We start from the raw sequence: 21,548 nt of genomic DNA, 5'->3' as shown, positions 1-21,548 counted from the left end.
GATTCTATTAGATTCAATTCAATATCAATATCAGGTACAGTACATGCCAAATTTTCTCTAGAAAAAAAAAGCCTCTCAACTAATGCTAATGTAACTAATGTAAAATATACATGAGATTAATTTGGTACTACATTACTATAATATTGAAGGTTAAAATTAACTGATTTACAGTATATACAAATGCTTAAATTACACTCAATTAAGTTTTTATAATAATAAATTTACAATCACATAATTATATTTCTACTCCAATTCGTTTTTTGAAACAAACATTTAAATGATGGCTGTTATAAAAAATTATGGATTTATTCAAAGTTATAAAGAATATGTTACATGGTACATACATTTAGCATAATGCTCCACTCTAGAGTTAATTTTTCTAGCTGACTAACGAGGTTATGGTCACCAAACATGTTTTTCTGAGGTACATGTGACGTAACATGACATTGTTTACAAGCTGTTATGTATACACATTTCTGCAGTTGAATCACTGATTGAACGATTACATGAGACAGGATATGGATTTCGGTAAGCTGTACTTGTTCTTTTAACATACCATCAGATGTTCATTCATGTATATTTTGTGCTGAAACTGGTATTAAAGTTGAGAAGTTCATACGCAGTTCTTCGCTCTGCCGCTTATCTTGAACTGAAGTGCTATAGCAATCTGACATGCCACATTGAACAGCGTCAAAACGGCATTAACAGTTTGAATACTGTAATAAAATGGAAAGAATTTGATTTCATTTGGTTCATTAATTGAAAACAGGCTAGACTAACTGGTTCTTGGGATTTAAGAATCGATATTGTTTCGTATAAATGAGAATCGATTAAAATCGAGAAAACTTATTTTTTACCCAGCCCTATTTAATAATATTTTTGACTTAACACCAATTAATTTTGATGTTACCACAAGAAGCACACTTTAAAGTCACCTTACAAATCATTTTTAAAGTGTACATTACACATTAGACCTTGCTTATAATCTGGCTAGGTTTTACTACGTCATGTGGATATTTTAAGCCTTTTGTATTGACTCTCACTGGATAGTTGTGCTCCATGTGACCTTAAATAAACCCTGATATATGACAGTGCAGGACTTTACCCTTTTATGTTCACAGGTCAAGTTTCTAAACTTAAATAGGGACGGAAAAATATCAATAGAATCCATACAGTTGAGTAATATACTGTGTGGTTGTGTTTAGTTCTGTATTCAGTGTGTATGTGCACAAATACGTTCTGTTCCAGAAATATCTCAAAAGATGAGGGGTGAATGTCACCATGGTAACAGATGGTTTTAATATAAATTGCTGCAGTCCTTCTACAAAACATTTCTGCTCCTTTTAAAAACAGCCTGGGCATGACTCCATGAAATGTACCAGGCACTGGCATCTGGGAAAACACCAATGAACTAGCAAAACAACATTTAATATTAAAATTCAATTGGTTTTTATTAATTGGCCTCTAAAGGACTGTTAAATATGAGACAGCTGTAGCAGAAATAAAGTCACACACATAACTACAAAATACTATACAGTACATACAAATGATTATGCATGTCAAAATCAAACCAAGTATTGAATGAAACTGCAGTGAAAAAGAAAGCATACAGAGGTAATTATGTAAAAATGTTAGAGTTATAAATAAGAGTCCTTTCCTTTACAGCTGAACGGTTTCAATGTCATGTCTGCAAAACATTGGCATTAGCTGATTAAAACAAGTTATCCGGAAAATTGCATTGCAAGGATTCCATCACAAGGACAGTACCAGCTGTGGGAAACAAGGGGTTGTGTTTAGAGGATATACAGAAAGTAACTGTAGGATAGGGTTGACGGCTTCAGTTCAGCTTTATTTTGTAGTACATGTCTTTATTATTTTGAGGGGGTTAGAATTAGACAAATGAGTATAATAAAGGTACTTAAAAGTAAAAACTAAATTTCTTTTGTAAATTGTTTGGGATCAATTCAGTTGAAGAAGGATGGATGGATGGATGGATGGATTTTTATTTAGTATTCTGTATGGCATTTACCACACAGTGGCACAGTTAAGCACTTCTAGAATGCATTAAATGTTAATGTGTAAAAGGTTTTTTTAAATGACTTCATGTCTAAGTATGTCCACTATTCCTTATACAGAACTATATTTATTAATCGTTCAGTAGTTTTTTTTTTATTTCCTTTTGAACAGTTGAATTCTCTATATAGTTAACCATTTAATATCAACAATGCACTCTGAGCTATAGCACAGAACTGATATGCACGACACAATAATAATAATTTGCGATTAAGCTGCTGTCAAGCACAAAGGAAAATGTATATGACTGCGGTGGGTAATTAGAGTTCTAACGTAATGTACAAATTGTACAGTACATATATTTATAGTGCAGCTGCCATGAGCAACTGACAGATAAAGACTTCGGGTGCAATACACATACAGTATATAGTATATAAATATCACCATTAAATTTTCTAATAAGAACATTGCAGTTTCAGCACAACAGTAAGGTGTCAACCCAGTGACTTTTTTGAAGTTATAATTATATTACAACTTTTGCTTGAGATGGCAAAATGCACTATTTGAACATTTAAACAGATTATTTCTAAATTACAGTATATAAATATATGTTTTCAAACTGAACAAGGAACGTTTCATAGATTAACCCTGTCTGTTTTACCATATTTAACTCACCAATTACCGCTTTAATTCACAGATGTACCCCTTTGTGTTTAATTCTTAATTATTTAATGTATTTAATTAACTGTGCTTATTCAATCTAGTCCAATTCTAACAGGGGTAACTTAAATGTTTACTTGGCTAATTATTCATTGATCATATGATATAAACGAACAAAGAACTGCATTAATTTGTAATATGAGATGTATGTAATATGAGGCTTTTAAATAATCACAGTGCAGTGTCAGATACAGATTCATCTGCAACACGTTTACAATTATACATTCTCTGAATTGCAGGTCATTATGGTCATCTGACTTTAATTGTTTAATGCGGCTCCATAACATCGCCCTTTGTTTAGTGTAGTAAGCGATGAGTTCTCCTAAGCAGTGTGAACGTACTAAAGGAAAGGGCATACCACTGGGTTTTCAGACTGCCAAATGACCTTTTAATGATAGAGCAAGCATTTGAATGAGGATAATTAAAAAGCTATTGGATTGGATTTCTAAGCAACTATGTGGAGTGATAAGGGAGATAATGTTGCTAAATCAGGACAAAACCCCCAATGGCGTGGTATTTCTCCTTTAAATGTAAGCACTCGAGTTGTGAAGCCATTCAGGATAACCATTGTACATACTGTACTGCATATTCTGTACTAAATGAATGCAACATGCTTCTATTAAGGTAACACAACACATTGTTGACTTGACTCTTATCTGAGTAGTATCAATGCTCCCATTGAGCTACTGAACACAAGACATGGTTTGGCACCTTACTTCAATAAAACCTAAAACACAGATTAAAAACTTACATTAAGTGGGTAAATCCATTTCTGGCAAAGTTTGTTCTTTGCGATATGTTGTTTACATAAAATAAACTCTGTTTCTTAGTGATAATGAAAGTACACAACACACACGGTATAAGTACTGTGCTTTCCAAATATACTATGACAACCAGAATCTTAATATAGAGTAAATTTAAAGCTATTAAAAGAAGCATAGATGCAAAATACAGAGATCATTTATTGTGAATATATTGTTAGTATACTGTATTTGGTCCCCCCAGTATTGATTCTAGACTTCTTCTAGATTTTTGAATGAAGAAGTGACCAGATTCAAACAAAGAAATTTAAATGTATTACCACAGAAATTTAACACAGGAAGTCAAGGCTCGTCATATCTTCTCATCTTTTCATTTCACCCTGAAACACAATCTTTAGCCACTTTCCTCTCATCCTTCCCTGCACCAATAGTGCTGAGCAAGTAAATAACATAGCCAACCATCATGAAAAGGAGGACGGTACATAAATATTTCAAAGAAACGCTAGCTCTGGTCTCTGCCAAAAATTCAAAAACAGTCTTCAAACTATATATTTTGCATAGAAAGAGAAACTGGTTACATGGCACCAGTCTTGTTTATAATAAGTAAAATGTATTGAAATGAACTGAATTCAATTCGTAAGTTAAAATTGCTTTTATGGAAACAGGTTCCTTCCTTTACCTTTATACCTTTACAAAAATAAAAATCTACATTTTGACTGTGTTGTTCTCTGAATTGATATTACAAGGCAAATGAAAAGTGGAAAACAATAAAAGAAGCATTAGGGTGTAGCTTTAGCAAAGGGAAAGGCCTGGTTGTGTTTCATCACATTAACTGTAAGCCATTTTATCTGACAAAATTGAAGTGAGGTCCACATGAGAGATGTTTAAAGTCAGTGCAGATGTTATCTGTCAACACACATCCTCCACTGATTAGCCGCTCGTCCCACAGGGCTTAAGCATTCTCCCTAGGCCCAGCATTCGTGACACTACTCCATTTTTTCTTTCAATCAAGCTGTGATTACAGCCTGGGAACTACAGACCACAAAGACCCCTCTCTAGCCAATCAACTGAAAACTCAAGTTTGAGTTTTCTCAAGTAAAGAAAAGACATGTCATGTCAAAAGAAAGATTTTTCATGCTTTTTTTCCCCCCCAGCATCTATCTTCTAAATTACTAAAACAATTCAATATTACCAACATACATACAAAAAAGTCTTTAATATATACATATAATTTAGATGTGTTTCTAGGGCTGTTCCTCCACAATGTGACTTTGATGTTACAGTAAGGAAGTCCATGCACTGTAAAAAGTGATAAGTTGACTTAACTTAAAAAAATTGAGGAAACTCGTTGCCTTAAAATTTTTAAGTAAATGATAATTTAAAAAAATAAGTTAAGTGAATTGTCAAGTTCACTTAACTTTTTTTTTTTTTTTTTTTAATTATTATTTACTTAATAATTTTAAGGCAACGGGTTTCCTCAATTTTTTAGTTAAGTCAACTTATCACTTTTTACAGTGTGTAACTCCATACTCAAAAAGGAAGTTTCAGGTGTTCAGTCAGCAAACAGGTAAGTATTGATAAAGGCTGTTTGGGTGCAGGCTAATCAAACAGTGGGACTGAGCCACACTTTGTCTGCTATACCATTCACAGACAGAAAACAACTCTAGGCCAAATGCCAGTCTGCCAACTTATGTCTTCCCTGATTTATTTCTACATTTTTGCATGTATATACACAAATCAACCTTGTGTGCCACTGCCTACCAAGCTTAGCTTATCTACTTTATCCAGCTAGACTTTTAGTCAAACAGCTTCTCTACACTGTAAAAAGTGATAAGTTGACTTAACTTAGGAAACCCGTTGCCTTAAAATGATTAAGTAAATAATCATTTAAAAAATAAGTTAAGTGAATTGTCAAGTTCACTTAACTTTAAAAAAAAAAAAAATTATTATTTACTTAATCATTTTAAGGCAACGGATTTCCTCAATTTTTTTAAGTTAAGTCAACTTATCACTTTTTACAGTGTAGAATCAGACTAGACTAGAATCAAACCAGCATAAACAAGCCTGGACCAGCATTGAAATTCACACTAAAGTGGTCTTTTCATGCTGGTGTTAAGTCTGACCGTTTCTTTAGACAAAATGCAAGGCTACTTTTGAATGACTATAACGATGCTTTTTGGGTCCAGATGGTATACAGTATACCAGCAGGGACTAACATAACCATGCTAACTAGCCACATTTTAACCGCTAATTGAGACAGAAGGGCCTTTAACTATAAGCTTCAGTTTCACCTCAAATCATTCAAGTTATGCCTGAAAGATCATTTTCAGCCCAGAGTTTCCAAGTTAAGGGCTTGTCAGTTAGAAAACATGGTGGCTGGAAATGGATGCAGCATCTGTATTAACAGTAAATTTGTTTAAATTAATAAAGTAATTTTTCTCCCATTTGCATTTTCAAAACAATTACAGCACCTCCATGAATTAGATAAAAACATAAAAAGCAAAAACATGCCAGATGCAAATTCTTTATTCTTCATTTTGTAGAAATAGGGAAGTAAAAAAATATCATCAAAATGATATGCATCTGATTAGGACTTTGAACTCCCCAGGAGGATCTGAATATACAAAGAGACAATCTTAATTGTAATTTAAATCTGATGCTTTTAGTGATGGTCATTTTTACAAAATAAAACAGATAAGATCATCAGGACGCAAATACAAAGCAGACGGGTCTTGATCCTAAAGTGCTTAATACATTGCAACTTACATAAATAAAATGGGCATGAAATATTGATTTGAGCTGAAATTATTTTAGTGTGCTGGAAGAAAGACTCTGAAGTGAAATTCGTTGCCAGGGACAACAGGCAAATCTACACTTTAGCGTCATTACACACAAATATCTGACCGCAGAATGCCACAACTGGCTAATCAAAATCACAATTCCATAGTGTCTGCATACTGCATATGTGGTGGCTGGCCTGATGAAACCATATGTTGAGTAATACTGTTTATACTCTCACATCAATCTGCTTTTCAGCTGCCGTGCACGAGAAATCACAGAGTGGGGGAAGGAAAAGCATCTGTAACGCAGTTTTAATGGAATCAAAAGGTTAGCAAGCACTGGCTCATTATGTCACACATCGGGCAGTATGCAGAAATCCATTATGCATCAGCACATGAAAACGAGGAAATGCGAAGGAAAAGAAGAGATAAGGGAGGAGAAATGTCAGAAAGCTGAGCCGCAGGCTGCATCCTCCAGTCCGCCTGGGATACGTCAGAGTGTGTGAGTTTGTGTGCTCCAGTGTGTATGTATGTCTGCGTGTCTTTGGGAGAAAAGAAGCACATTCCCACCCACTCAATCCCATGATTCAACCGAGCCTGCACCAGGCGTGGGCTTGAGAGAAAGAAAAAGAGCGACAGAGAAAGAGCTCTCTTTCAGAGAAAGCAAGAGAGGAGAGACATGGAGAAGAGAGAGAAGCAAGCAAAAGGAGATGCAATGAGAGAGAGAGAGTGTTTCTTTATCCACTCCTCACCGCTATGTTGCAATGTTCCTTTCAGCTGGTGTTCAGGCAACGCTTTGAGGAGAAAGGCTGCTGGGCCAAGGATGGGGAGAGTTGGGCAGTTTTGAGGTGTTTTTGCTCCTGATGGCTTCAGCTCGTCAGGACATGTCTTAGGAGTACTATTTCCACTTCTCAATGCTTTACTTTCAAAAATCTGGGTTAAATTAGGTGATTATCGCGTTCATTATCGAAGGCGATTCATCTGCGTTAATGAACGCGATATTGCGTAGCTTGTCAGTGAACTACAGCTCTGTGTATTAAATGGCGCTCTATTTGAAAACAGGTGATGTAGATTTAGCGCTAATCACGGAACCGGCTTTACTGACGAGATGCGCATGAATATCGTGTTCGATATATCGCCCAGCCCTACAAACATCAACAAAACAACCCCCCCGTCTCTGCATATTTTGCATGTCTTGCTTAATTAATACACACCTGAATCAGATAACCAGCTCGTTAGAAGAGAGCTACGTGCATGAACTGTGTTCTGACTGACATGCTCCCTACACAGTGGTCTTTGCTCCCTACTCCCTGAGTAGGGGAAATCCGTTGAAGATTAGCGAGGACTGGAATTGGGAACGGCTGATGTAGTAATGAGCGTATGCGTTCAGGGGGCGTGGCTTTGGACGGCGATTGCAGGGAGGGTGGGACATTCGCTTTTAGTGCTATCAGGCTAAAGTTAGCATTTTCCAAGATCTCCTACTGCACCTTTAAACTGAGGTAGGCTACTTACGATGGAAGCAAATGGGATGAATAAAATGTTAAAATATTCACCATTTCTATAGTATAGCCATATCACCCTGCAGCCCATGACTGGCTGCCCATTGAAGCTAAGCAGGGTTGAGCCTGGTCAGTACCTGGATGGGAGACCTCCTGGGAAAACTATAGGTTGCTGTTGGAAGAGGTGTTAGTGAGGCCAGCAGGGGGTGCTCACCCTGTGGTCTGTGTAGGTCCTAATGCCCCAGTATAGTGATGGGGACACTATACTGTCAACAAGCACAGTCCTTCAGATGAGACGTTAAACAGAGGTCCTGACTCTCTGTGGTCATTAAAAAAAAAAATCCCATGGCACTTCTCGTAAAGACCCCGGTATCCTGGCCAAATTCCCTCCACTGGCCTTTGTCGACCATGGCCTCCTAATAATTCCCATTTACTGAGTTGGCTCCATCACTCTCTCTCTTCTCCACCTGTAGCTGGTGTGTGGTGAGCACTGTTGTGCTGTGGCTGCCGTCGCATCATCCAAGTGGATGGTGCACACTGGTGGTGGTTGAGGAGAGACCCCCCTCATGATTGTGAAAGCGCTTTGGGTGTACAGCAATACACAATAAAGTGCTATATAAAAATGCCTCATCCAAAGTCGTTATTTTTGTTTTCTTTGAACAGCTATTCTTGTAGCTTCATAAAATTAAGGTTGAACCATGGGCTATTTTAATGATGTCTTTACTACCTTTCTGGGCCTTGAACATGGTAGTTGCTTGGCTATCTATGCAGGGTCAGAAAACTCTTGGATTTAATCAAAAATATCTTAATTTGTGTTCCAAAGAGGAACTAATGTCTTACAGGTTTGGAATGACATAAGGGTGAATCAGTAATGACAGAATTTTCATTTTTGGGTGAACTATCCCTTTAAATCCAAAACATGGCCAACTGATTCACAACAAGTATGAGTAATATGTGAATTGTGGTGCTCTATTAGGTTTTACAAGGCAATGGAGACTCGAATGATCAAGTAAACCCAACTGATTCAGTTATTCAAGTGTGGGCTTGTTAAATCAACACTAAAATCCATGTCATTAAACAGATTTCCAAGAACACAAGATGACAGGATGACAGGTCTCTTCCTGACAGAATACAGGTGTAACATCAGTCCCAGTCAGGTGGGGCTTCTCACTGCCAGTCAGGTGTCCCCATAGATCACTGTAAGATCATAACTCTTCACATTTTTTGTCAATCACTGCAAACAGGTCTGGATCAAAGTATCATCGGCCCCTGGGGCACAAATGTCACCAAACCCACCCATGATGCCACATGACGCCCTCGATGTGAAACATATTTTCCTGCGATTATGATACTGTGTAAGTATTTCTACATGTTAGAAAAAGAAAATGGTTGGTTTTTCAAAATCAACTTCACAAAGTCCTAAGTTGCTTGTTGCTAAGTTATTAAGCATAAGTAATTAAAAAAATTATGTTATTAGGAACTGCTTCATAATACATGTTTTAGGTTTTCAAGATAGTCTGACATTCGCTGTTCCCAAATGCAGAACATCTTAGGTAAATGACTGTTGTCATTTATGAACAGAACAAAAACTACATCAAAAAGTCTGCCAAACCTACATTTACACTACATGCCGACATTGTAATTCTATCCTGATAGCTAAATAAATAAATTTAATTAAATTATAAAATAAAATGAAATAAAAGGCTGGGGTCTAGAAGCATGTGACCCACATGACTTGTATGTAATCCTGCCATAATTGCAAATGATTAAAATCAGACTCTCACAGTTCAAGGACAGTGCATACTGATAAAAACTCCCACAGGTTATATGAGGGAGTGCGTCTTCAGCTGGGAAAATCTCTTGCCAGTATTTCTGCAGCACATGCAGCTGGTATTAGCCACTTGCATTCCCCATAAAATGTTTTCTTCAGGCCATGACTGTTTCATTAATGTGCTTCTCTATCTCTCACATACACACACACACACACAGACAAAGAAGGGAAAAAAGAAACAAGCAAACAAATATCAAACGAGTGCCCTCTTCACATTTTCCCGATGCAAATGTCCTCTGTTAATGTTTAGTGCCTTGAGTTGGATGACTTGGGGGAACATAAAAGTTCATGTAATTTGCATAAACAGATTCAAACTGCAGTGTAAGACTGTAAAGTCTTGTGGGAAATCTAACATAGAGCTAATGGAATTAGATGTACACGGGTGTCTTGTTTTAATTTTACTGAGAATAATGTTTGAACGTGTCTGAGTTTGTTTAGCTAAGTCTATTTTTATGACAACCATGCTAGGGTTAGGGTTACATTTACAAATGTAAATGTAATGAGACACCGTCACCAAAGAAATTCCAAACTAAATTACTGCATCTCTAACAGTCTGTGCTACCATGGACAGCTCCGATATTCACACAGGCATCAGACTCTAACTTCAGCACCCTGGTCAGCTCCCCTAATATACACAATGTGGCGTGCTCTGTACTACTGTAGCTCGGCAGCCTATCATCCCATTTTCAGCGCACTTTCCTTCACAGGGTGCTAAAATACCACCCTCTATTGAATCCACCAGTAACAGTGTTGTGAAACACTCATCAATTTGCACTTTCACACTCCGCTCTCTTCTCGTTGGGGGAGGAACTGCTGTTTTAATTTGTTTTGTAATTTCTAATTTGTCTCTTGAATGCGTTATTCAACAGTGCTTTCAAATCTGATGCCAATGAGGTCTGTAAGAAGCCTTTGAACTGGGAAATCTAGTCATCGTCTCTTGGAAGAGGTTTGTTTTGTGTACAGACTGAACTGAATGTTCTTCTGAATGATGGAAAAGAGGAGACAACCTCATTATGTTTTTACAGTGTTCTTATTTTACACTGGACCAGTGTTCAGGACAGTTTAAAAGCAGAAATGTGAAGCTCATATTTAGTTAAAGTACTCATATGAATTCAGGAAGTTTCATCTGAGCAAGTTCAACCAGTCATAGGAGCTGGATATCTGCTGATTTGACAACTGCTCTTATTATTATCGATGTTGGAAACATTTGTGCTGCTTAATATTTTTGTTGAATATTTCTTAATATTTTTATGTTCATTCTTTTCAGGATTCACTGATCAATAGAAAATTCAAAGGAAAAAGCATTTAGTTGAAAAAGAAATCTTCTGTAACATTTTGAATGTCTTCACTTTTGATCAGAGAAGGAACAACAACAACAATAAATAAACAAAAAATAAATCCTAATGATTATTCAATATTTATTAACTAGTTGCTTATTAACATGCATATTACTACCATATTGGCTGATTATTAGTACATATAAAGCACATATTAATGCCTTATTATTATGACCATATATATATATATATATATATTTTTTTTTTTTTTTTTTATTTCATCCCTTAACCCCACCCAATACCTAAATTAAGGGTTAAGAGATTTTAGATCCCTTAACCCCACCCAATACCTAAACTACAACAACAACTAACTTACTTACTATCAGTAACGAGTAATAAGGAGTTTATTGAGGTAAGAACTTTAATTTCAATATTGTGTCTAGAGGTTTTCTCTGTAAGTGATGTAAGTCAAAAAATATAAGCATATACTTAGCAACTAAAGCTTCCAATTCTGAAAAAGAGGAGGTGTTCACAGCGCTTGTGCCTCACATGTGAGCACTGAATCAGTGACGCTAGTAAGTATTAGCTTGACTCACACGTGTGTTTGTAGGTCAGAGGTAATGGTGGGGAAAGGAAGCCTCTGCTGTTTCTCATCGGGGTTTCATTGAGTGTGCAACCAATTTTCATTCAAGGTGCCATGTAGCAAAAGATCTGACATGAGATGCTAAGATACAGGATATGCTTAATAAGACAGCACCATGTTAATATGAAGTGAACGCGCGCAATTAAAAATATAACAATGAGAGTGAATCATCACAAGGCAAAATTTTCTGTTAAGATGCATATGGCAGGAAGGAAATTCATTAGGTCTGTTATAAAACCTAGTGAGCTGCTTCACTACCTACTGCCTACATACACAGCTGCCGTCTATGACAGAATCCAAACTGAAATAGATCTTCATAAGTGACTGGTTTGGAACACTCTACATAGGCAGCAACTCTATGCGTCATACGTGTAGAGATTTGACTCACAATTGATTTCAAAACGGGTGATGACAGAACACACAAATATACACTACCACCACTCAAATGTTTGGGGTCAGTAAGATATTAAGTTTTTGATAGAAGTTTGTTATGTTCACCAAGACTGCATTTATTAAAAATAAAGTAAAACAGCAATATTGTGAAATACATTGTGATGTAAAATAACTACTTGAATATATTTTCATTTATTTCTACAATGAAAAAGCTGAATTTTCAGCAGTCACTACTCTAGTCTTCAGTGTCACATGATCCTTCAGAAATCCATCCAATATGCTGATTTGTTGCTTAGGAAACATTATTATTATTATTAGGGATGTAACGATGCACCCTGAACCAGTTGAAAATCAGTACAAAAATGTTTGAGATGTAATGTGAATCGCAATACAATTGGGGGTGGGAGTTTATATGAATGTTTCTCTGAGGGGAACTGACTGTTTTTAGAAAAGTGTAGATGCTATTTTCTTTTCATCTTAATGCATCTATAATGCATGTTAAAGTAGTGTTTGTAAGCACGGCGCTGCTTTGTTTACAGCGGCAACCAGGGAAACGCTATATTTCTGCTGTTCCATAAGCGCCATCTGCTGGCAGAGAGTGAATTTGCAGTTTTCATTCAACCCGTCTGCTGTTTTTGTTTCGTGCAGATATGTTTAATGTAGCATAGTTTCACAAAACTAAAGTCAGGCCATTTTGTTTTTGCTCCAATTTTGAAATTACACAATCTAATTTAGATTAAAAACTTTCTGCATCTTTGTTTGGATTATGATTAAAATACAGTGGTTGCCTCAAATTTTAAATGTAAAGAACACATGCAAAGCCTTAGTTTGGTTATGTGAAGAGATTTCTTTCATTTGTGTTATTTATTTATTTATTTGTTTTGGGGTTTGTTTTAAAACTTCAATTTAGTTTTGTTAAATTTCACAAATAAATATGCAACATTTTGTCCAAGCAATAATAAAATGACACCTTTTAATTTTTTGTCATAAATCTAATTTTGTAAAAAAAAGCAAGAAAGTCGCATCGAGAAATCAGTATCGTGATTAAAGTGAATCGTTACATCTCTAATTATTATCAATGCTGAAAACAGTTGTGCTGCCTAATATTTTGGTGGAAATAGAACATTTTGTAACATCAGTGTCTTTACTGTCAGTTTTGATTAATTTAATTCACCCTTATAATGAAAGTTCCTTTAAATGACAATTAAAAAAAACTTACTGACACCAAATTTGGAATAGTAGTGAAGTACACACAAATTTAGGGTTTTCAATTATTTTAAACTATTTTAATCACTATTTTAGTTTTTTATCTTTCATATCCACCATCTTAAATTGCTTAACTTGATGCATTCTGGAATTGCCTTCTGCATTTAGGATACATGTGATGCTGCCTTTGAATATGGCCAAAGCAAGGTATCTTAGAACAACAATTAATTTGCCTACCTGGAGGCAGCTGATGGGGTTTTGTAGTCATTCTGTGCTGAGAGCATGCTGAATAACTACTGCCTGAAGAGAAATGTTAGCATGAAGATATCTATAATCACCATTAAGTGTATCAACAGCATATCCTGGAGTTACATGCACTACATACACTTCATAATGTCATGCTTTACATTATGTAAAGTTCTCAGATCCAACAAGAGAGGCTAATCACCTTCTAGTGCATTTACATAAGACACGCATACATATGAAATAAAAAAAAAGTAAATCAAAACTTAAAAGTTAAAAAGAGACACACACACAAAATAAGAAGATGGAAGCCAGTGACAGCACATGTTATTTCTATATTTGAGGGTACAATGATTTTCTTCTTCAAGAGTTGGAATCAATAATGATTGACTCATCTGTCATTTTGGTGCAGTAGTAGGATTTGTACTACAATGCGTCATCTGTACTCAGCGTGAGCATCATATACCCATCAGTGCATTGCTGTCGTTTTAAAAATGAGGGTCACAAATGTGTCTCACTTCCATTATCGCTCCTGTGTGATTCAGGTTGTGTCACTAACAAAAACTAGCAAAAATCGCTCTTTTTTTTCACCTTTTCCAGTTCATGCTCTCATCAGATAAAGCTGTTTTAAATGGGGAGCAGAATATGGGAAAAGAGGGGAAATATGGAGATATTAAACTGAATATTTAATAAGCAGAGCTCTCGCCACGGGCAACGTAGAGCCACCATTCTGAGAAAGTGCATCTCCCACCACGTGTTTCACCTTCTGCTGTGACATGCTCGCTGGTGCCAAAAACGGCTCGTTTCGCTCTCGCTCACAAAAGACGGGCAAGAGCACACATGAATGGCACAACATGGCCTATTTTTTAGAAAATGCACAGCAACTTCAGGCAGCTCTATCACTGAACTTATGGATGCTTTATTTACGGAGACCTTTCTCTTCAACCTTTATGAAAATAAAACCATTAAAAAAAACATACTGGAAAATGTGAAAGAGAAGCTTTGTTGAAGAACCACGGTCAAGGCGTCAGCTTCTCCTTCTCAATGAGTCATTTCTGTTCATTTTTTAAGGTCAGTGGGAAATAAAAATTCAGCTTTCTAACCATTTTTTTTTGTTTTGATAACCTGTTTCATTTGGATGTACATCACAATACAGAAGAAAGGTCTCTAGCTACTTCTGTTGCATCGCAACTTTAATTTTACCAAACTAAATTACATGCAATGAACAAGCAACCATTATAAGTTCTAGCATTATCTAAAATAAATAAAAGTTAATACTTTAAAAAATATATTATATTATTAATTATAACAAAAAATTGTTACAAAAACCTCATACAGGTTTGGAACAACTCAAAGGTGAGCAAATGATGAAAGTAAATGAGTAGACACATATTAGTTAAATAAATAAATAAAAGTTAATGATTAAAAAATATTATATTATTAATTACTACAAAATTAAAAAATATATATTTTTACAAAAACCTCAAACAGGTTTGGAACAACTCAAAGGTGAGTAAATGATGAAAGTAAATGAGTAGACACATATTAGTTAAATAAATAAACAAACAAATAAATAAAAGTTAACACTTTAAAAATATATATATTATTATTAATTACTACAAAATTAAAAAAGTTACAAAAATCTCAAACAGGTTTGGAACAACTCAAAGGTGAGTAAATGATGAAAGTAAATGAGTAGAAGCATATTAGTTAAATAAATGAATAAATAAATAAAAGTTAACACTTTAAAAATATATATATTATTATTAATTACTACAAAATTAAAAAAGTTACAAAAATCTCAAACAGGTTTGGAACAACTCAAAGGTGAGTAAATGATGAAAGTAAATGAGTAGACGCAAATTAGTTAAATAAATAAATAAATAAACAAACAAAAAATAAAAGTTAATATTTTAAAATATATATTTTATTATTATTATTAAAAATAAAATAAATTGTTACAAAAACCTCAAACAGGTTTGGAACAACTCAAAGGTGAGTAAATGATGAAAGTAAATGAGTAGAAGCATATTAGTTAAATAAATGAATAAATAAATTAAAGTTAATACTTAAAAATATTATATTATTAATTACTACAAAATTACAAAACAACTCAAACATGAGTAAATGATGAAAGTAAATGAGTAGAAGCGTATCAGTTAAATCTATATAGTTACGAGGAATTCTTCTCTAAAAAAAACTGTTAGGACTACTAGGCATGTTACATATCATAATTAATATTCATGAGCCAAGTTGAAAAGGTTAACGCTATGCCCCACCTACATTTTACATTCATATGTCCTTACTGTAGCTGTTAACTCGGTTGTATAACTCATAGTGTCATGACCTTAAAAAAAAGAACAATACTTATTTACAATACTGAAAACAGTACAATTTTAGTCCTCTGTTCTCCCTCAGGAACAAAATAATTAATTAATTAATTAATTAAGAAAATGTCAGAAAAAAATGTGGCGTCCTATCTTCCTCGGTTCATGGCTGTCACCTCGCAGTCAATGGACGTCATTCTAGATTAGTCATCAAGTACTGCTCTTCAGATCGACTTATACTCAGACGCTGTTGTGGACTAAATGATGTTTCTTTTTAGATGCCGCATTTATTCCAAAGTGTTCCCATCATTATGTGTCACTCTGCGTGGGATTCTAATGTTTATTAAAATATATGGATGATCTAGTCAATCGATGGTTGTAAGTTTAACAACCTCTCATTTCCAATGTTCCTTTTAGCACAGGGTACATGCTGTTACAACCGCACTGAAAATACAAATTCAGAAGGAATGATTCATATGCTCTTCCATATTTCAACATCCATTCCCATAGATTTCAAAAGCACTTTAGAAGAGAAAAATTTAAAACTAATAAGTGTTTAAAATCAAATCGCATCTTATCAAACACTGCAGACCCACTACACAGTGGAAAGATTGTTTTGCTTGCGTTATGGCAGCTGTAGATTGAACGTTCATGCAGCACATGAGTGTGATTAAATTAGGCCGTGTCACTGCCTCCATTTAACTGGTGTTCCTGTGCAGCAAACAGTTCTGTCCTAATGAAAGCAGCCGGGCTGCAGCACTCCAGAAGCCCTTATCAGTGTGTGTCAGATTAGTCCTCTACAGAGCACTCCTAGATAACTTAACAGCCATGACTCTCATCCAGTGAACCTGCAGACTGTGTGTGGAGCGCTGGAGCCGCAGTATCAGATGATAGTCCTGAGCAGGACAGTTAATCCAAGTACACTGCTGATTCACAAGAGCCTCAGCCTTGGGAGAAACCTAAGGGTGGCTCATGGCTCCTCCATACTCAATATAACTGCACCTGCTATTTGTCTGAAAGCACTGCGTTTAGCTGCTAGCTAAAGCTACGACAACTGGAGGTCATTTGTGAACATTGTCATAATAGGTTGTTGTCGATTTCTGGTAAAACTATCTAAACAACCTTAAAACGAGATGCAATTTTTACTTGAGGAGCAAAACTGTGTAAAGTGCCAATGACACGAGGATCGCTTATTCTGCTAATTTATATTAAAAAGAGTCAAATTTATATTGTAAATACAATGACTGTGCATGTTTTTGTGTATTAAAATGAATTTTAATTAGGGATGCAACGAATGTTCAGCAAACGAAATTGTAATAATAAGTGAAAAGACCGAATAATATGTACCGAGCAATGACGTGACACGATCAAATAGTGGCACGCACTAATGCAGCAAACGTGTCTGCAGTGTGGAAGTATTTAAAACTGTCAGAGAAAAACGCAAAAAATCATTACAAGCACAAAACACTGACAGCGAGAGACTGCTTAGTGCTGCATCTCATGTCTCCGATGAGAAGAGGAAGAGGTGGTTGTTGCTTGTTACTGTATGATGACTGAAATCGTGAAATGGCCTTAAACGATTTGTAAATAAACTGCAGAATGTTATGTTTTCAAATACACACACGGATTGCGTGTATTCAAAAAGTGCTGCACGAGCTCGTGGCGCCAGGGTTCAAAGTCCAAAGCGCGAGGAAAATCTGCGCTGAAACACTGTTCCTCTTCATTTTTATTAATTTTTTAAAGGCATGTGACAATGCGATACGTGCGACAAACATCTTCCCAAATTCGTAATGACAATCATTTATAAATCTGTTGTCAACAAAAAGAAGCACTGAGATCTTCCTGCGGGTTTCTGCCAAAATAAAAGGTGAGCAAAAGCAACAACTCCATCAACATTCATAAATGTTAGTATTGTAATTCTACTGTTGTTCTGTAGAATAAAATAAAAAAAGTAAAACAATAATAATGAAAATCTAGCGACAGCTTTAGTTCTGGCAGGTCACGTTAGTCAAGCTTGCATCAGCTGACTCTCAGCTGATCCACATCTACCTATAAGGATGCAACACCTATCACAGCACTCATATATAAGGTCCATCAGCATTATCACCATAGCCAATTAATGCAGAATTCGCCAGGCAAATGCCATCATCTCAGTACTAGGAATTGTGCAATCGGGAATTTAGTGAGAGGATTCGTTCCCCTTATGGATTTTACCTCGATTCATTCTAGTTTGTTAACTTGAACACGTGCTTCGCAGCGGGGTTAAGTTTGTGTTCGATTTTCCTCACACATTCAGTGATAAACGGCAATAACTCTGATATGACTTGCCCTAAAAATTCTAAAACAGTATTACCGCCAAAGGGCAAAGCTGATAATGTTTCTCATCATTTCACTTGATATAACAGGCACTGCCCCCCGCACAAGCTGTTGTACCGTGCATTGAGCTGGGAGAGATCGCTCTTGGCGAACCGTAAGTAAGGGACCGTGGGGAAAGTGCAAGTTTCTTGCGTACTGATGTTGATTTGGAAGTTAGCACTGCTTCACGCATTGTTATATTATTGATATGGACTCCATGAGTTATGTGACTGACTAAGAACAAGTTCAGATGGGATCTTCATTCCCCAGATGAAGAAATATTAAGAGATCAAGCATCCACGTCCCAGCTGGCTATGTTTTGTTCTCCATTCATCTCTGAAGGTCTTCAGGAAACTAAGCTAAATTCCTTTTTAATGCTCTCAGATTATTGGAAACATGATTGCTAAGGCTATCTGCATTGCTTAGACTTATTTAGTTGTTTCAGTGAAGAGCTTGTGCTAAGCTTATGTGATCATAATGGCAATGTGCCTTACTTTCTGGTTGTTGGGAGCATGTTTGTTCCTAAGCTATCTGGTCGTTATTGGGAGCACGCTTGTTCTTAAGGCTATCTGGTTGTAAGTGAGAACATGTTGCTTAAGCTTTTCAGGTATTGGCAGCATACTCGTTAGGTCATCTGGTTAAGGGCAACATGCTTGTGGCTATGGCGTATGCGGGTTTTTGGCAACATTCTTGTTCATTCATTGGGTAAGGGCTACATGCTTGTTGCTAAGGCTTGAGATTTTCCCTGTCATTTTGTATTGGGGGGTATGGCATATGGTTTTGTTTTGGGGGGTTATTGCTGCTCTCCCTGCTCTTAGCCATGCTAGGCTGCATGGATGCACAGGGAGTTCTTGCCCAGAACAGAACAATACCGCCAATCCAAACTGTATGCTAATTGTCAGTCATCTTTGACGATAGTGGTCCTGACAGAAATCTAGCGTCAGCGTTAGTTCTGGCAGGTCACGTTAGTCAAGCTTGCATCAGCTGACTCTCAGCTGATCCACATCTATCTATAGGGATGCAACACGTAACACAGCACTCATATATAAGGTCCATCAGTATTATCACCAGCTTCGCGTTGCTCCATAGCTAATTACCCTCTTCCATCCCCAACTCCTCCTCTGTCAGTCAGGATTCAGCCTTCTGATTCTCCCTTGAATCAGATTAATTTCTAAAATGTTACATTAAATTATTGAACTTTAATGATATCTGCAATACATTTCATGTTGGTTCTGTTCTGTTTTCCCTGGGGGGTTATTGCTGCTCTCCCTGCTCTTAGCCATTGTAGGCTGCATGGATGCGCAGGGAGTTCTTGCCCAGAACAGAACCATACCGCCAATCCAAACTGTATGCTAATTGTCAGTCATCTTTGACGATTGTGGTCCTGACAGAAATAATAATTACCCTATAACAGTTCTATAGAATACATTTATTATGTTCACACATAGTGGTCAAATTGGGATCTGTAATATATTCTAATGTTTCAAAAGAATTCTCTTCTGCTCCGCAAGGCTGCATTTATTTGTACAGTAAAACATACATGCCTGATTCAAGAAGGGGATCTCAAAAATGGCCCAAAAATATTATTTTACCAACTTATTCATTTTAAGTTAAATTGTGCTTTGTTGGTATAATGTCTGCTAGAATGTTAAAAAATGTTCAGTGTTAAGTAAATATTTTTAAATTGTTGTTTTGTAATAGATTTTTTCCTTTGAAAAGCAGGGGAAAAAACAGCAAAAAGCACATTTTGGCTATTTAATTTATGCAATTGTAAAAAAATTGAAAAATAGATGGGATATTATTGATGAAAACAGAGCTTTCTGCATAGACAGCAACGGATCTACCACATTCAAGGCCCAGAAAGGTAGTAAGGAGATTGTTCAAATAGTCCATGCGACATCAGTGTTACAACCTTAATTTTATGAAGCTACTAGAATACTTTTTGTGCACAAAGAAAACAAAAATAACGACTTTATTCAACAATTTCTTCTCTTTCATGTCAAATTTCTAAGCACGTCTTACTGGTTTGGAACCACACGAGGGTGAGTAATTAATGACATAATTTTCATTTTTGGGTGAACTATCCCTTTAAATGTAAATTTTCTTAGAAAGTAAACTTTTCAGGATGTTTGGAAATATTTTCTGAAAAAACAAGATAAATGACTGATTTAAAAATATATAGCATGTTTAAGAGCAGCAGAATATCAACCAAGAACCAGGTGAAAGCCTAACCCTCCTGTCCTCAACTATTAAAACAGACTGTGTTTTCCTTGACGAGATGAGTGTGTGTGAGCGTAGGTGGGTGTGCTACCCCATCTGTCTGTGGCTTCTCACGGACAACTTTGTGTCCTTCCATGTTGTCCACAATAACACACCAAACAACAGGGAGCATATTAAACAATGTTCCATCTAATTAAATTATTATTATGCATATTACAATCAGGTCAAGAATGAGGTTAATCTGAATGATACCAAACAAACAGCATTAGCAAACCAGGCGGATTTCCACAAAGCACATAATATAACACACAATATTTGGGGAACACATGAAATCATACTCACGCTCAACAGTTCCTCATTTTCGGCTGATATATTCCAGTGCACACAGGAATCCTTTTGTTACAAAACTCCACACCAGCCTGACGGGGATAAAGAGAAACAGAACTGAGGTTATTAAATTTAGCAAGAGCACCAACAGGGACGTTCACAAAGCCTGAAAATATACCGCTACCTAATTTGAGCAAGAGAAGAATAAAATGGGAGAGGCTTTATGGTTCTCATTAGAAGTAGTTGTGTGTTTATTATCCGAGATGAAGACAGAAAGAGAGGGTTGAAGGCAAAGGCACTTCAAACACATGGGGTGAGAGAGAACGAGCAGAGGATTCTTCTTGACACACTTTTTAAAGGCTCGCAGACAAAAGACAGGCTTGTAAACAAACACGACTAAACAAATATAAAGTGCATTTACAGACAGGCAGATGTCGCCCTTGGAAATATGCATGAGAAATAATAAATTAATCATATTTCAGACCACCTAGAATTTGTTAAAAAAGGCAGGGAGCAGGCAATAGACAAGGATTTAGATTTGTCTTTGTTAAACTTATAAACCTTTATAACTTCAAATAAAAATAAGAGTCACATATTTCATATATTTTCATAATTACTATTTTTATCTTGTGTACCAGTAAAATAATTTGTGTAAAATAAAATTCAATTATTAGGATTCAAGATGTATATATCTAATTAATAAATTAATTTTATTACGTTAGCAAAATGTTTTAAGCATAAACCTCACTAAAATTTGTTATTTTATAAGTTACATCTGAAAAGTTGCTTCAAGGATGTTTAGATATTTTACAGTAAAACAAGACAAAACACTGCTAAAGAAAATGATTTTCATGTTTCATTATATCAATGAAAGTTCTGAATTTTGAACTTAACAGTTCTTGTAAAGTATACAATTTTCAAAAATAAAAAAAAATGCACAAAAGCCAAAACTA

At 35.8% G+C, this 21,548-nt stretch overlaps 1 protein-coding gene across 10 annotated transcripts in view; it reads right to left on the bottom strand.

The window, feature by feature from the left end:
- dlgap1a (discs, large (Drosophila) homolog-associated protein 1a) overlaps positions 1 to 21,548 on the bottom strand; it is a 123,384-nt gene that overhangs the window by 65,556 nt on the left and 36,280 nt on the right. For all 10 annotated transcript variants that reach the window (XR_009266017.1, XM_058799841.1, XM_058799822.1 and 7 more), the window contains one exon: positions 20,611 to 20,687. The gene's annotated coding sequence lies outside the window, so the exon portion shown is untranslated. The remainder of the gene's footprint in view (positions 1 to 20,610; positions 20,688 to 21,548) is intronic.

This window comes from Onychostoma macrolepis, chromosome 02 (genome assembly GCF_012432095.1).
Source record: "Onychostoma macrolepis isolate SWU-2019 chromosome 02, ASM1243209v1, whole genome shotgun sequence".
In the NCBI taxonomy this organism is placed as follows: Eukaryota; Metazoa; Chordata; class Actinopteri; order Cypriniformes; family Cyprinidae; genus Onychostoma; species Onychostoma macrolepis.
This window is presented reverse-complemented; position numbering and strand designations above follow the sequence as displayed.